The 16,156-nt window shown below is 48.4% G+C and overlaps 1 protein-coding gene and 1 pseudogene across 2 annotated transcripts in view; one reads left to right on the forward strand and one right to left on the reverse strand.

The window, feature by feature from the left end:
- The window catches only part of LOC147091836 (uncharacterized), a 1,030,142-nt gene that overhangs the window by 351,538 nt on the left and 662,448 nt on the right, over positions 1 to 16,156 (forward strand). The window lies entirely within an intron of this gene.
- LOC147091845 (uncharacterized) overlaps positions 1 to 16,156 on the reverse strand; it is a 53,705-nt pseudogene that overhangs the window by 1,527 nt on the left and 36,022 nt on the right. The gene's annotated exons all lie outside the window — the stretch shown is intronic.

Consider the following 16,156-nt stretch of genomic DNA (forward strand, 5'->3'; position numbering starts at 1 on the left):
TCCTTAGACTGTGACCCCTGGTTCTGGACTCCCCGACCATCGGGAACATCCTTCCTGCATCTAGTCTGTCCAGTCCTGTCAGAATTTTATAAGTTTCAATGAGATCCCCTCTCATTCTTCTAAACTCCAGCGAGTACAAGCCCAATTGTCCCAATCTCTCCTCATACGTCATTCCTGCCATCCCAGGTATCAGCCGGGTGAATCTTCATTGAACTCCTTCCACGGCAAGAACATCCTTCCTCAGATAAGGTGACCAAAACTGCACACAATACTCAAGATGTGGTCTCACCAAGGCCCTGTACAACTGCAGCAAGAGATCCTTCTTCCTGTACTCAAACCCTCTCGCTACCAAGGCCAACATACCATTTGCCTTCTTAACCGCCTGCTGCACCTGCATGCTTACCTTCAGCGACTGGTGCACAAGGACACCCAGGTCTTATTGCACTTCCCCTTCTCCCAATCTATTGCCATTCCGATAATAATCTGCCTTCCTGTTTTTGCCACCAAAGTGGATAACCTCACATTTATCCACATTATATTGCATCTGCTATGCTTCTGCCCAATCACCCAACCTGTCCAAATCATCCTGTAGTTTCTCGGCATCGTCCTCACAGCACACATGCCCACCCAGCTTTGTGTCATCAGCAAATTTGTAGATATTACATCTAGTTCCCTTGTCTAGATCATTAATATATATTGTGAATAGCTGGGTTCCAAGGACCGATCCCTGCTGTACCCCACTAGTCACTGCCTGCCACTCGGAAAAAGACCCGTTTATTCTAACTCTTTGCTTTCTGTCTGCCAACCAGTTCTCTATCCAAGCCAATACCTCGCCCCCAATCCCACGTGCCTTAACTTTACACACTAATCTCTTATGCGGGACCTTATCGAAAGCCTTCTGAAAGTCCAAATACACAACATCCACTGGTTCTCCCTTATCTATTTTACTAGTTACATCCTCAACAATGAAGCAACAAAAAGACCTACACAGGCGGCCAGAGACCTACCTTCCATCAGCCGGCAATAAAACTCTTCCCGACAGCCGCTGACTAATGGCGACCACAGCACCCACAATCCCCCGCGCCCCAGAAACTGCTCTATCCAACGTGCTGATTTCCCCGCTGAGATTGCGCATGCTTCCCGGGGCCGCGGGCCATTCTGGGAGCCTGGCTCCTGTCCTTTTTCCTGAGTTGGACTCAGTGACACCGGCTGAAGAAACCGGGAAGGGAAGGCTCGGATGGGGGAGGTGCTGCACCCTGGGTTTCCTGGTGCCAGGGCCCTGGCCGCACGTCCGCCGGGCCCATCCGCTCTGATTCTGATTGAGTTTTTTGATGAGGTAACAGAGAGGGTTGATGAGGGAATGTGGTTAACGTGGTGTACATGGATTTCCAAAAGGCGTTCAACAAGTGCCACATAATAGGCTTGCCAGCAAAGTTGCAGCCCATGGAATAAAAGGGACAGTGGCAGCATGGATAATAAATTGGCAAAGTGACAGAAAACAGAGAGTAGTGGTGAACGGTTGTTTTTCAGACAGGAGGAAGGTACACAGTGGTGTTCCCCAGGGGTCGGTACTAGGACCACTGCTTTACTTGATATATATTAATGACTTAGACTTGGGTGTACAGGGCACAGTTTCAAAATATGCAGATGATACAAAACTTGGAAGTATAGTGAACAGTGAGGAGGATAGTGATAGACTTCAAGAAGACATAGACATGCTGGTGGAATGGGCGGACACGTGGCAGATGAAATTTAACGCAGAAAAGTGCGAAGTGATACATTTTGGTAGGAAGAACCAAGTGAGGCAATATAAACTAAAGGGTACAATTCTAAAGTGTGTGCATGAACAGAGAGACCTGGGGGTATGTGTGCACAAATTGTTGAAGGTGGCAGGGCAGGATGAGAAAGTGGTTAAAAAAGCATATGGGATCCTGGGCTTAATAAATAGAGGCATAGAGTCCAAAAGCAAGGAAATTCTGATCAACCTTTATAAAACACTGGTTCGGCCTCAACTGGAGTATTGTGTCCAATTCTGGGCACCGCACTTTAGGAAGGATGTGAAGGCCTTAGGGAGATTGCAGAAAAGATTTACGAGAATGGTTCCAGGGATAAGGGATGAGGGACTTCAGTTATGTGGATAGACTCGAGAAGCTGGGGTGGTTCTCCTTAGAGCAGTGAAGATAGAGAGGAGATTTGATAGAGGTGTTCAAAATCATGAGGGGTCTGGACAGAGTAGAAACTGTTCCCACAGGCGGAAGGGTCGAGAACCAGAGGACACAGAATTAAGGTGATTGGCAGAAGAACCAAAGGCGACATGAGGAAAATTTTTTTGATGCAGCGAGTGGTTAGGATCTGGAACGCACTGCCCGAGAGGGTGGTGGAGGCAGATTCAATCACAGCTTTCAAAAGGGAATTACATAGAAACATAGAAGATAGGAGCAGGAGTAGGCCATTCGGCCCCGCGAGCCTGCTCCGCCATTCAATGAGATCATGGCTGATCATCCAAATTCAGTACCGGGTCCCTGCCTTCTCCCCATATCCCTTGATCCCTTTAGCCTTAAGAAATATATCCAACTCCTTCTTGAATATATTTAATGAATTGGCCTCAACTGCCTTCTGTGGTAGAGAATTCCACAGATTCACCACTCTCTGGGTGAAGAAATTCCTCCTCATCTCTGTCCTAAATGGCCGAGCCCTTATCCTTACACTGTGAGCCCTGGTTCTGGACTCCCCGGCCATCGGGAACATCCTTCCTGCATCTAGTCTGTCTAGTCCTGTTAGAATTTTATAAGTTTCAATGAGATCCCCTCTTATTCTTCTAAACTCCAGCGAGTATAAGCCCAATCGACCCAATCTCTCCCCATACGTCATTCCTGCCATCCCAGGTATCAGTCTGGTGAATCTTCGCTGCACTCCCTCCATGGCAAGAACATCCTTCCTCAGATAAGGCAACCAAAACTGCACACAATACTCAAGATGTGGTCTCACCAAGGCCCTGTACAACTGCAGCAAGACATCCTTCTTCCTGTACTCAGACCCTCTCACTACGAAGGCCAACCAACCATTTGCCTTCTTAACCGTCTGCTGCACCTGCATGCTTACCTTCAGCGGCTGGTGCACAAGGACACCCAGGTCGCGTTGCACTTCCCTTTCTCCCAATCTATTGCCATTCAGATAATAATCTGCCTTCCTGTTTTTGCCACCAAAGTGGATAACCTCGCATTTATCCACATTATACTGCAATCTGCCATGCTTCTGCCCAATCACCCAACCTGCCCAAATCATACTGGAGTTTCTTGGCATCCTCCTCACAGCACACACGCCCACCCAGCTTCGTATCATCTGCAAACTTGGAGATATTACATCTAGTTCCCTCGTCTAGATGATTTATATATATTGTGAATAGCTGAGGTCCTAGGACCGATCACTGCCTGCCACTCGGAAAAAGACCGATTTATTCCAACTCTTTGCTTCCTGTTGGCCAACCAGTTCTCTATCCAAGTCAGTACCTTGCCACCAATCCCATGTGCCTTAACTTTACACGCTAATCTCTTATACGGGACCTTATCGAAAGCCTTCTGAAAGTCCAAATACACCACATCCACTGGTTCTCCCTTACCTATTCTACCAGTTACATCCTCAAAAAATTCCAGTAGATTAGTCAAGCATGGTTTACCTTTTGTAAATCCATGTTGACTTTGTCCAATCCGGTCACTGTTTTGCAAGTGCTCTGCTATTACATCTTTTATAATGGACTCTAGCATTTTCCCCACTACCGATGTCAGGCTTACCGGTCTGTTATTCCCTGTTTTCTCTCTACCACCTTTTTTGAATAGTGGAGTAACATTAGCTACCCTCCAATCCATGGGAACTGTGCCAGAGTCTATAGAATTGTGGAAGATGACCAGCAATGCATCTACTATTAATAGGGCCACTTCTTTAAGTACCCTTGGATGTAGATTATCAGGCCCTGAGGATTTATCGGCCTTCAATCCCATCAATTTCCCTAACACCATTTCCCTACAAATACCGATTTCTTTCAGTTCCTCCCTCTCATTAGACCCTATGTTCCCTGACATCTCTGGGAGGTTATTTGTGTCCTCCTTTGAGAAGACAGAACCAAAGTATGTATTCAATAGGCCAGCCATTTCTTTGTTCCCCATTATAAATTCCCCTGATTCTAACTGCAAGGGACCTACGCTTGACTTCACCAATTTTTTTTTCTTTTTACATATCTATAAAAGCTTTTAGTGTCAGTTTTTATGTTCCCTTGCAAGCTTACTCTCATACTCTATTTTCCCCCTCTTAATTAATCCCTTTGTCCTCCTTTGCTGAATCCTAAACTGCTCCCAATCCTCAGGTTTACTACTTTTTCTGGCCAATTTATATGTCCTCTCATTGGATCTTATGCTATCCCTAATTTCCCTTGTTAGCCATGGTTGAGTCACCTTCTTTGTTTTATTTTTATGCCAAACAGGGATGAACAAATTCTATAGTTCATCCATGCGATCTTTGAATGTTTGCCATTGCCTATCCACTGTCAACCCTTTGAGTGACATTCCTCAATCAATCCTACCCAACTCGCTCCACATACCATCGTAGTTTCCTTTATTTAAATTTAGGACCCTAGTCTCTGAGTCAACTACTTCACTCTCCATCTTAATGAAGAATTTTATCATATTATGATCGCTCCGACCCAAGGGGCCTTGCACAAGTCTGCTAATTAATCCTTTCTCATTACATAATATCCAGTCTAAGATGGCCTGATCTCTAGTTGGTTGCTCGACATATTGGTCCAGGAAACCATCCAGTAATTCCTCCTCCAAAGTATATGGTTACCCCAATCTATATGTAGATTAAAGTCACCCATGATAACTGCTGTGCTCTTATTGCACGCATCTCTAATTTCCCGTTTAATGCCATCCCCAACCTCCGCATTACTGTTTGGAGGTCTGTATAACACTCCCACTAACGTTTTCTGCCCCTTGGTATTTCTCAGCTCTACCCATACAGTTCCCACATCATCAGAGCCAGTATCCTTCCTTTCAATTGTGTTAATCTCCTCTTTAAAAAGCAATGCTACCCCACCTCCCTTTCCTTTTTGCCTGTCTTTCCTGAATATTGAACACCCCTGGATGTTGAGTTCCCAGCCTTGGTCACCCTGGAGCCATGTTTCCGGAATCCCAATCATATCATATCCGTTTACCTCTATTTGTGCAACTAATTCATCCACTTTATTACGAATGCTCCTCGCATTAAGACACAGGGCCTTCAGGCTTGTTTTTTTTAACACTCTTACTCCTTTTAGAATTATTATTTACTGTGGCCATGTTTGATTTAAACCCATGATTTCTCTGACTGCCACCTTTCTTTTTCTCCTTCCTGTCTTTTTAGTTTAAACCCTCCCCCAGAGCACTAGCAAACACTCCCCCTAGGACATCGGTCCCGGTCCTGCCCATAATCATAATAATCAACTTTTATTGTCATTGTTAGTGCACAAGTGCAGTACAACGAAATGTAGGCTTGCGGCTCCCGAGAGTGTACATTTAGATTAAGACATTTAAACATTCAACATTCATTTGGCTTGTAATACATTAACATAACCATAATAAAGTGCATTGGCAGATGTGCAGGCTTTAGAGTTTATTTGTGGAGTTCAGTAGGATGACAGCCCTGGGAAAGAAGCTGTTCCTAAATCTGGTCGTACGGGTGCGAATGCATCTGTAGCGTCTCCCAGATGGCAGGGGGGCGAACAGACTGTGGCTGGGGTGGGTAGGGTCTTTGATGATCGACCGTGACCTCCGTAAACAGCGTTTCTGGTATATGTGCTCTATGGTCAGTAGCCGGGTGCCGGTAATGCGTTGGGCAGTTTTGACTACCCGCTGCAGGGCTTTCCGGTCATAGTAGCTACAGCTGCCATACCATACTGTGATACAGTTTGTCAGGATGCTCTCTATTGTGCAGCGGTAAAAGTCAGAGAGGATCAGGGGTGACAGGTTACATCCCTTCAGCCTCCTTAGGAAATATAGGCGCTGCTGGTTTGTACTGGTACCACCTCCCCCAGAAACGGTTCCAATGTCCCAGGAATTTAAATCCCTCCCCCTTGCACCATTCCTGTAGCCATGTATTCATCTGGAATATCCTTCTATTTCTACGCTGATTAGCATGTGGCACTGGTAGCAATCCTGAGATTACTACATTGGAGGTCCTATTTTTTAATTTACCTCCTAACCCCCTATATTCAGCTTTTAGGACCTCATCCTGTTTTTTTTACCTATATCGTTGGTACCTATATGCACCACGACAATTGGATGTTCACCCTCCCCTTCCAAAATGTTCTGCAGCCGCTCCGAGACATCCTTGACCCTTGCACCAGGGAGGCAACATACCATCTTGGAGTCACATTTGCGGCCGCAGAAACGCCTATCTATTCCCCTTACAATATAACCCTATTACTGTAGCTCTCCCACTCTTTTCCCTCCCGTCCTGTGCAGCAGAACCACCCACGGTGCCAGGAAGTTGGCTGCTGCTGCCTTCCCCTGAAAAGCCATCCTCCCCAACAATATCCAAAGCGGTATATCTGTTTGAGAGTGGGATGGTCACAGGGGACCCCTGCACTACCTGCCTGCACCTACTACTCTGCCTAGTGGTCACCCATTCTCTTCCTGCCTGTGCAGCCTTTACCTGCCGTGTGACCAACTCCCTAAACGTGCTAGTCACGACGTCCTCAGCATCGCGAATGCTCCAGTATATATCCACTCACAGCTCCAGCGCCGCAATGCGGTCTGTCAGTAGCTGCAGCTGGATACACTTCCCGCACACATGGTTATCAGGGACACAGGAAGTGTCACAAGAGTTACAGACACCCTATAAACTCCACCGCCTCGCTCTTTATATCACCGCCGCCGCTCCTCACAGGTCCACTGCTGTGGGGCCTACCTGCTCCGCCACCTCGCTTTATATCACGCTGCCGCTCCTCACAGGTCCACCGCCGCTGTGCGGCCTACCTGTGCCTCGGATAATAGATACATAGAAGATAGGAGCAGGATTTGGCCATTCGGCCCCTCGAGTACCTGCAGGAAAGAAATTTGCAGAGTTGCGGGGAGTGGGACTAGCTGAAGTGGTCTTGCAGAGAGCTGGCATGGGCTCGACGGGCCGAATGGCCTCCTTCTGTGCTGTAACCATTCTATGATTTTATAAAATATTAGAGTTTGTTCCACAGAAGCACGAGGTTTATCTGCTTTTATTGATGAATTTAAAAAGTCTCTATTAAAACCTGAGCCAGTGTGTTGTGAGCCAAAGAGCCTTGTGTCCAATGAGGGGAATAAAGGCCCACAGCCTCCCCTGGCCCCGGGCCCTGAACAAGGGACTGGAGAAACTCGCTGCCCTGCGGATCAGACATTCAGCCGGCGCGAGTCCTACCCCTCGGGCTCCCCGATTGGTTGGAGGACCAGCCGCCGGCTCGCTCCTCCAGCCCCGCCCCGCTCACTCCCTATTGGTCGGAAGCTCCCGTCAATCAGACCCTGGGCCCGGGTCACGTGTCCCCGAGGAGCTCACAAGAACCGTCCAACTGACGCCGCTCGGTCCGGGGCCTCGCGCACTCTCAGGTTTTTCTATTTCTCTTTATTCTCTCCCGATCCCCCCCTCCCCCGTGCGATTCTCCACCCAATCGGAGCGGAGAAAACTGACTTTGCGTCACCGATCGCGACACCAAGGCCTTTCCCCGGAATGCCCCGCGCCAACTCCGTCCGGCAGGATCTGAGTGCGCAGGCGCAGCTCCGAGTGTGGGAGGGGGTTGGTGTCCTCTGGGCATGCGCGGTTATTACCCTTGGTGACCGGGGAGGGGTCGCTGTGCTGGACTCGGCCCAAACCGCCGCTCCCTGTGGCATGCGTGGACTCTCGGCTGTCAATCAACCATCAGCCAGAAGCGGTCGCTGGTGAGACCAGTGAAGAAAGAAAGACTTGCATTTATATAGCGCCTTTCACCACCACCGGACGTCCCAAAGTGCTTTACAGCCAATGAGGTAGAGCCACTGTTGTAATGTAAGAAACGCAGCAGCCAATTAGCGCAAAGCAAGCTACTACAAACAGCAATCTGATAATGACCAGATAATCTATGTTTTTTGTTATATTGATTGAGGGATAAACACATTGGCTAGGACACCAGGGATAACTCCCCTGCTCTTATTCAAATAGTGCCATAGGATCGTTGACGTCCACCCGAGAGAGCAGACGGGGCCTCGGTTTAATGTCTCCTCCAAAAAACAGCACCTCCAGCAGTGCCGCACTCCCTCAGCACTGTACTGGAGTGTTAGCCTAGATTTTTGTGCTCAAGTCTCTGGATTGAGACTTGAACCCACAACTTTCTGGCTTAGAGGCGAGAGTGCTACCCACTGAGCCACTGGCTGACGCTAAAGAACAAGCAGTTCTGACGAAAGGTCATCGACCTGAAACGTTAAATCTGTTTCTGTCTCCACAGATGCTGCCTGACCTGCTGAGTATTTCCAGCATTTTCTGTTTTTGTTAAAGAAACGAGGGAGTGATTGCTGACAGGAAGAATGTTGGGTCGTCCTGCGCATGTGCACCTCCCTGGCGGCTGAGGCGAAATACCGAATCGCCCCCACCTGAGCCGCGCATGCAGACTAGATGTTGCAGCTTCGCATGCGCGCCCGATGTTCCAACCGCGGGGTTTTGTGCGCTGAGCATGCGCGTTGCGGACCGATCGGGATGGGCGATTGTAGAGCTGGAGGGAGAGCGTGGGGGCCATGAGCACAGGCGCGGGACTCAGAGTCAACAGAGCGCTTTCTGCAGCGCCGGGGGCTTGTGGGTATTACAGCCGCCATTACTGCTGATCCTTTCAACCAACCTGTGCAGCAGCTGGGGCCTGAAAATCAGCTTCACTGCCCCTAGGTTCGGAAAGGGGAAAATTAAACAACAGTTTGCCTCTGATCCTTTTCTGAACTCAATTTACAGGGTTATAGAAGTGGAGCAGTTACAGGCAGGAAGCTCAGACCAAACATCACGGTGGCATAGTGGTTAGCACTGTTGCCTCACAGCGCCAGAGACCCGGGTTCGAATCCGGCCTCGGGTGACTGTCTGTGTGGAGTTTGCACATTCTCCCCGTGTTTGCGTGGGTTTCCTCCGGGTGCTCCGGTTTCCTCCCACAGTCCAAAGATGTGCGGGCTAGGTTGATTGGCTATGATAAATTGACCCTTAGTGTTAGGGGGATTAAATACGTTGGGTTACGGGGATCGGGTGGGATATGTGTCGGTGCAGGCTCGATGGGCCGAAATGGCCTCTATCTGCACTGTGGGGTTTCTGTGATTTCTGTGATCACGTCAAGATCTGACAGAGTCGCTCGATTCATCAGGACCTGAATATCATCGGCCTGTGCACATGGAAGGAGAAAGCAGCAATGACAAACCGCACACGTGTTCAGTGTGTGGACGCGGATTCAGCCGATCGCCTGATCTGGTGGGACACGTGCAACGTCACACCGGGGAGAAACCGGGTAAAGGTGGGGACAGTGGGAAGGGAGTCAGTTCCCCGTCTGCATTGGAAGTTCAATGGCGCAGTCACACCAGGGACAGTCCATTCACCTGCTCCGTGTGTGGAAAGGGATTTGTTTGTTCATCCCACCTACAAACACACCAGTGAGTTCACACTGGGGAGAGACCATTTCAATGTCCTGACTGTGGGAAAAGCTTTAACAGCCCCGGGCATCTGAAGCGACACCAGCTTGTTCACACTGATGAGAGGCCGTTTACAGGTTCTGACTGTGGGAAGAGCTTTAAAAGCCCCGGGATCTGAAGACACCAGTGCCTCCACACTGTGGAGAGGCCATTCACCTGCTCTGTGTGTGGGAAGGGATTCTTGCAGTCCTCCACCCTGCTGACACACCAGCTTGTTCACACTGATGAAAGGCCATTTAAATGTTCTCACTGTGGGAAGAGCTTTAAAATCCCCCAGAAGCTCAAGCAACACCAGCGAGTTCACACTGGGGGGGGGGGGGCGTTCACCTGCTCCGTGTGTGGGAAGGGATTCACTCAGTCATCCACCCTGCAGACACATCAGCTTGTTCACACTGACAAGAGGCCCTTTAAATGTTCTCACTGTGGGAAGAGCTTTAAAAGCTCTGGGGAGCTGAAGAGACACCGGCTCCTATACGCTGGGGAGAGGCCGTTCACCTGATCCGTGTGTGAGAAGGGATTCGCTCGGTCCTCCAACCTGCTGGCCGATCAGCGAGCTCACACTGGAGAGAACCCCTTTATATGTTCTTACTTGTGGGAAAAGCTTTAAAAGCTCTGGGGAGCTGAAGAGACACTGGCTCCTATACGCTGGGGAGAGGCCGTTCACCTGATCCGTGTGTGAGAAGGGATTCGCTCGGTCCTCCAACCTGCTGGCCCATCAGCGAGTTCACACTGGAGAGAACCCCTTTAAATGTTCTGGCTTGTGGGAAAAGCTTTAAAAGCTCTGGGGAGCTGAAGAGACACCGGCTCCTACACGCTGGGGAGAGGCCGTTCACCTGATCTGTGTGTGGGAAGGGATTTGCTCGGTCCTCCAACCTGCTGGCTCATCAGCAAGTTCACACTGGAGAGAACCCCTTTAAATGTTCTTAATGTGGGAAGAGATTTAAAAGCTCCAGGGAGCTGAAGAGACATCGGCTCCTCCACACTGGTACGAGGCCGTTCACCTGCTCCATGTGTGGGAAGGGATTCACTCTGTCATCCCACCTGCTGATACACCAGCGAGTTCACACTGACGAAAGACCCTTTAAATGTTCTTACTTGTGGGAAAAGCTTTAAAAGCTCTGGGGAGCTGAAGAGACACCGGCTCCTATACGCTGGGGAGAGGCCATTCACCTGATCCGTGTGTGAGAAGGGATTCGCTCGGTCCTCCAACCTGCTGGCCCATCAGCGAGTTCACACTGGAGAGAACCCCTTTAAATGTTCTGACTTGTGGGAAAAGCTTTAAAAGCTCTGGGGAGCTGAAGAGACACCGGCTCCTACACGCTGGGGAGAGGCCGTTCACCTGATCTGTGTGTGGGAAGGGATTCGCTCGGTCCTCCAACCTGCTGGCCCATCAGCAAGTTCACACTGGAGAGAACCCCTTTAAATGTTCTTAATGTGGGAAGAGATTTAAAAGCTCCAGGGAGCTGAAGAGACATCGGCTCCTCCACACTGGTACGAGGCCGTTCACCTGCTCCATGTGTGGGAAGGGATTCACTCTGTCATCCCACCTGCTGATACACCAGCGAGTTCACACCGATGAGAGACCCTTTAAATGTTCTGACTGTGGGCAGAGCTTTAAAATCTCGAAGAGCCTTAAGGGACACCAGCGTGTTCACACTGATCATAGAATCTAACAGCACAGAAGGAGGTGATTCGGCCCATCGTGTCTGTGCCGGTTCTTTGAAAGAGCTGTCCAATTTAGTCCCACATCCCAGCTTTATCCACAGAACTCTGCAAACTAGTCCTCTTCAAGGACGTGTCCAATTACTGTTTGAAAGTTCCTGTGGAACCTGATTCCAGCATCCTTTCAGATGGTGCGTTCCAGATCTTAACAACCCTCTGTGTGAAAACAATTCTCCTCATTCCCCTCTAGTTCTTTTAGCAACTATTTTAAAGCTGTGACCTTTGGTTACCGACCCGCTTGCCAGAGTGAACAGTTTCTCCCTACTTGCTCAATCAAAACCCCTCATCATTTTGAACCCCTCTATTAGGTCTCCTCTTAAGCTTCTCTGCTCCAAGGGGAACAATCCCAGCTTCTCCAATCTCTCCACATAACTGAAGTCCCTCATCCCTGGTACCATCCTGGTCAACCTCCTCGATATCCTCTCCAAGGCCTTGACATCCTTCCTAAAGTGTGGTGCCCAGAACTGTACACAAGACTCCAGCTGAGGCCAAAACCCTGCAGCTGTACAACACCCTGGTTAGACCACACCTGGAGCACTGTGAGCAGTTCTGGGCAACACACCTTAGAAAGGATATATTGGCCTTGGAGGGAGTGCAGCGTAGGTTTACCAGAATGATACCCAGACTTCAAGGGTTAAGTTACGAGGAGGGATTACACAAATTAGGTGTGTATTCCCTTGAATTTAGAAGGTTAAGGTGTGATCTGATTGAAGTTTTCAGGATATTAAGGGGAACAGAGGATAGATAGAGACAAACTATTTCTGCTGGTTGGGGATTCTCGGACTGGGGGCATCGTCTAAAAATTAGAGCCAGACCTTTCAGGAGTGAAATTAGGAAACACTTCTACACACGAAGGGTGGTAGAAGTTTGGAACTCTCTTCTGCAAACGGCAATTGATGCGAGATCAATTGTTAATTTTCAATCTGAGATTGATAGGTTTTTGTTACCCAAAGGTATTAAGGGATATGGGCCAAAGGCGGGTGTATGGAGTTAGATCGCAGATCAGCCATGATCTCATTGAAAGGCGGAACAGGCTCGAGGGGCTGAATGGCCTCCTCCTGTCCTATGTTCCTAACTAGTGATTTGTAAAGGTTTAGTGTAACTTCCTTGTTTTTGTATTCAATGGCCCTATTTACAAAGCCAAGTATCCCATACGCTTTCTGAACCGCCTCACCAACTTGCCGTGGCACTTTCAAAGATTTGTGAATATGGACCCCCAGGTCCCTCTGCTCTTGCACCCCCTCAAAATAGTCCCATTTAGATTATACGGCCTCTCCCTGTTGTTTCTCCCAAAGTGCATCACTTCACACTTATCCTCATTTAATTTCATCTGCCTTGTATCTGCTCATTTCACAGTCTGTCTCTGTCCTCCTGAAGTCTGCTACTACTATGCTCACTATTTACTACATTGCCAAGTTTTGTATCATCCGTAAACTTCAAAATTGTACACCTAATCCCAATTCCAGGTCAGTTATATATAACAAGAAAAGCAATGGTCCTAATCCCGACCTCTGGGGGAACCCACTGCATATTTTCCTTCAGTCAGAAGAACATCCCTCAGCATTGCTCACTGTCTCCTATCCCTCAGCCAATTATATACCCAAATTACCATCATCCCTTTAATTTCCTGTGCTTCTATTTTCCGAATAAGTCTCTTATGTGGTACTTTGTCAAATGCCTTTAGAAAGTCCATATATACAACATCTGCTGCACTACCTTCATCAACCCTCTGTTACTTCATCAAAGAACTCAATCAGGTTAGTCAGACACGATTTACCTTTAACAAATCCATACTGGCTGCCCCTTATTAACCCATGCTTCTCCAAGTGAGAATTAATTTTGACCTTGACAATGGTCTCTAGTCGTTCACCCACCACTGACATTAGACTGATTGGCCTGTAGTTACCAGGTTTATCCCTCTCCCCTTTTTTAAACAGGGTGTAACATTTGCAATCCTCCAGTCCTCTGGCACCCCTCCCATATATCTGAGGGAGATTGAAAGATTGTGGTCGGAGCTTCTGCTATCTCCACCCTAGCGTCCCTCAACAACCTAGGATGCATCCCATCCGGACCGGGTGACTTGTTAACTTTGAGTGATGACAACCTATTTAGCACCTCCTTTCTATCCATTTTAATCCAATTTCTCTACTCCCCCCTCCTCTACTGCGACATGAACTTCATCCTCTTCTTTTGTGGAGACAGATGCTAAGGGCTCATTCAGTACCTTAGCCATGCCCTCTGCCTCCGTATGATGTGCTCCTATTTGGTCCCTAATTGGCCCCACCATTCCTTTAGCTATCCTTTTACTTTTCATATGTTTATAGAAGATTTTTGGGTTCTCTTTTATGTTACCCGCTAATCTTTTCTCATATTCTCTTTGCCCTTATATCCTGTTTCAATTTCCCCAGCACTCTCTGTATTCTCCTGGTTTTTGACTGTACTCTGTACCTGACATTTGTTGTAAACCTCCTTTCTCTGTTTTATTCTAACCTCGATATCCTTTGTCATCGGGAGCTCTAGCTTTGGATGCCCATCTTTCCTCCTTATGGGAATATGCTTGGTTTGTACCCGAACTATCTCAGCCTTGAAGGCCTGCCATTGGTCATTCACTGTTTTCCTGGACAATCTTTGTTTCCAGTCCACCTGTGCTCGATCCCTTCTCAAATCACTGAAATTGGCTCTCTTCCAGCTGGGTATTTTCACCATTGATTCTTCTTTGTCCCTTTCCATAACTACATTAAACCCAATGATATTGTGATCACTGTTAACCAGATCCCTCCTGTCCCAGAACCGATGAGAGACCCTTTAAATGTTCTGACTGTGCAAAGAGGTTTCAGAGTTCATCCAACCTGCTGAGTCACCAGCGAGTTCACACAGATCTTCAAAAAAAGGAAGATGTTTTAGAAAGGCTGGCAGCACTAAAAGTTCACAGCCATCTCAGAGTAGTGTCCCTTTAATTACAATCTCGCGGAACAAGAAGAATCGCTGTCCCTTTAACTACCACAAATCCCTGTGTGGAGGAGAGGGGGAGATACAGTCTGTCCCAGTAACTGTCGCAGGACAGAATTAATGACCCTGTCCCATAAGGGCTTGACCCACCCCCACTCCCTGCTTTTCCTCAAGTGTCTCATCCTTAAAATTCTCAGCCTTGTTTTCAAATCCCTCCGTGGCCTCGTCCCTCCCTATCTCTGTAATCTCTTCCAGCCTCTACAAACCACCCCCCACCCCCGCGAGATATTTGTGCTTCTCTAATTCTGCCCTCTTGAGCATCCCCGATTTTAATCGCTCCACCATTGGTGGCCGTGCCTTCAGCTGCCTGGGCCCTAAGCTCTGGAATTCCTTCCCTAAACCTTTCCATCTCTCTGCCTCTCTCTCCTTCTTTAAGATGCTCTTTGACCAAGCTTTTGGTCATCTGCCCGAATATCTCCTTATGTGGCTCGGTGTCAAATTTTGTTTTATAACGCTCCTGTGAAGAGCCTTGGGATGTTTTACTACATTAAGGGTGCTTTATAAAGACAAGTGGTTGTTGTTTCCTGAAACTAATAATAAATTCCCCAGAGGGAAAAAAACTTGTACTTTTACTCCCAAATATTAGAAAGTTTGTTCCACAGAAGCACGGGGTTTATCTGCTTTTATTGATGAAATTAAAAAGTCTCTATTAAAACCTGAGCCAGTGTGTTGTGAGCCAAAGAGCCTTGTGTCCAATGAGGGGAATAAAGGCCCACAGCCTCCCATGGCCCCGGGCCCTGAACAAGGGACTGGAGAAACTCGCTGCCCTGTGGATCAGACAATCAGCCAGCGCTAGTCCCGCCCCTCGGGCTCTCCGATTGGTTGGAGGACCCGCCGCTGGCTCGCTCCCTATTGTTCGGAAGCTCACGTCAATCAGGCAGTGGGCCCGGGTCACATGTCCCTCACCGACTTTACAAAGAAAACCACGCGCGGTCGCCGGGCAGAGTTGCAGGTCGGTGGGAGCAGGTTCGGGAGGTTAATAAACTGCGGGTAGGCCGCGCCTCAGCGTTTATAAAGTTGGAGAACGGTCTCAGGCCCGAATGAGATCCAGCGGCCGAATGTGTTCCGCCGGACGGCAGCGGTGAGGCTTTTTCTCAGTGACAGGCCCGGGTTACCCGCCACCATCTTGGTGAAGGAAAGACAGATCGGTTCTACCTGCAGCAGGGTGCATGCGCGGCCATCTTTGTACAGGAACCGAGAGTGGGCAGGGCTTCACTGTCCCAGTGACCAGGAGAGACAATCATTGACTCATTGATTTTATTCTCACTCTGCACACAGCAGGTGGAGAACTGAACCCAACCAGAGTAGAGGGAGGGGGAAAACTGGGAGTGGAGGAAAGAAATGTTGGAGATGGTGCGATGGGTTTGGATTTCAGCACAGGGCGGAGGGAGAGTGTGTGGGACGGGGATTTACAGCTTTGGGGTTAAAATGTGTTATTTTGGTCATATTTCTAGATTTGCCATTTTCTGCCCACAGGGCAATCGCAGTGCACTGACCAACACCTCAGCTTGTCAGAATAGGGTAGGTGGAACCGAGCCAGAGGCAGCTCTGGGACTTCATCTTCTGAGCATTGGGTTGGGAAAGAAGAATTCCATTGTTTATTGGGCCCTGGCGAGCACTGCCCTCCCTCCCACAATTTTAATATTTTGATGCATCTGTCTATTTATATACTAGGAATGTTTTAACTGCTTTCACAGCAAAATGCATTTATTATTAAACCTCCACAGAAACAA

Source organism: Somniosus microcephalus, unplaced genomic scaffold, assembly GCF_052327205.1.
Source record: "Somniosus microcephalus isolate GS21.2 unplaced genomic scaffold, FLI_Smic_1.0 unresolved_chr3, whole genome shotgun sequence".
NCBI classification, from domain to species: Eukaryota; Metazoa; Chordata; class Chondrichthyes; order Squaliformes; family Somniosidae; genus Somniosus; species Somniosus microcephalus.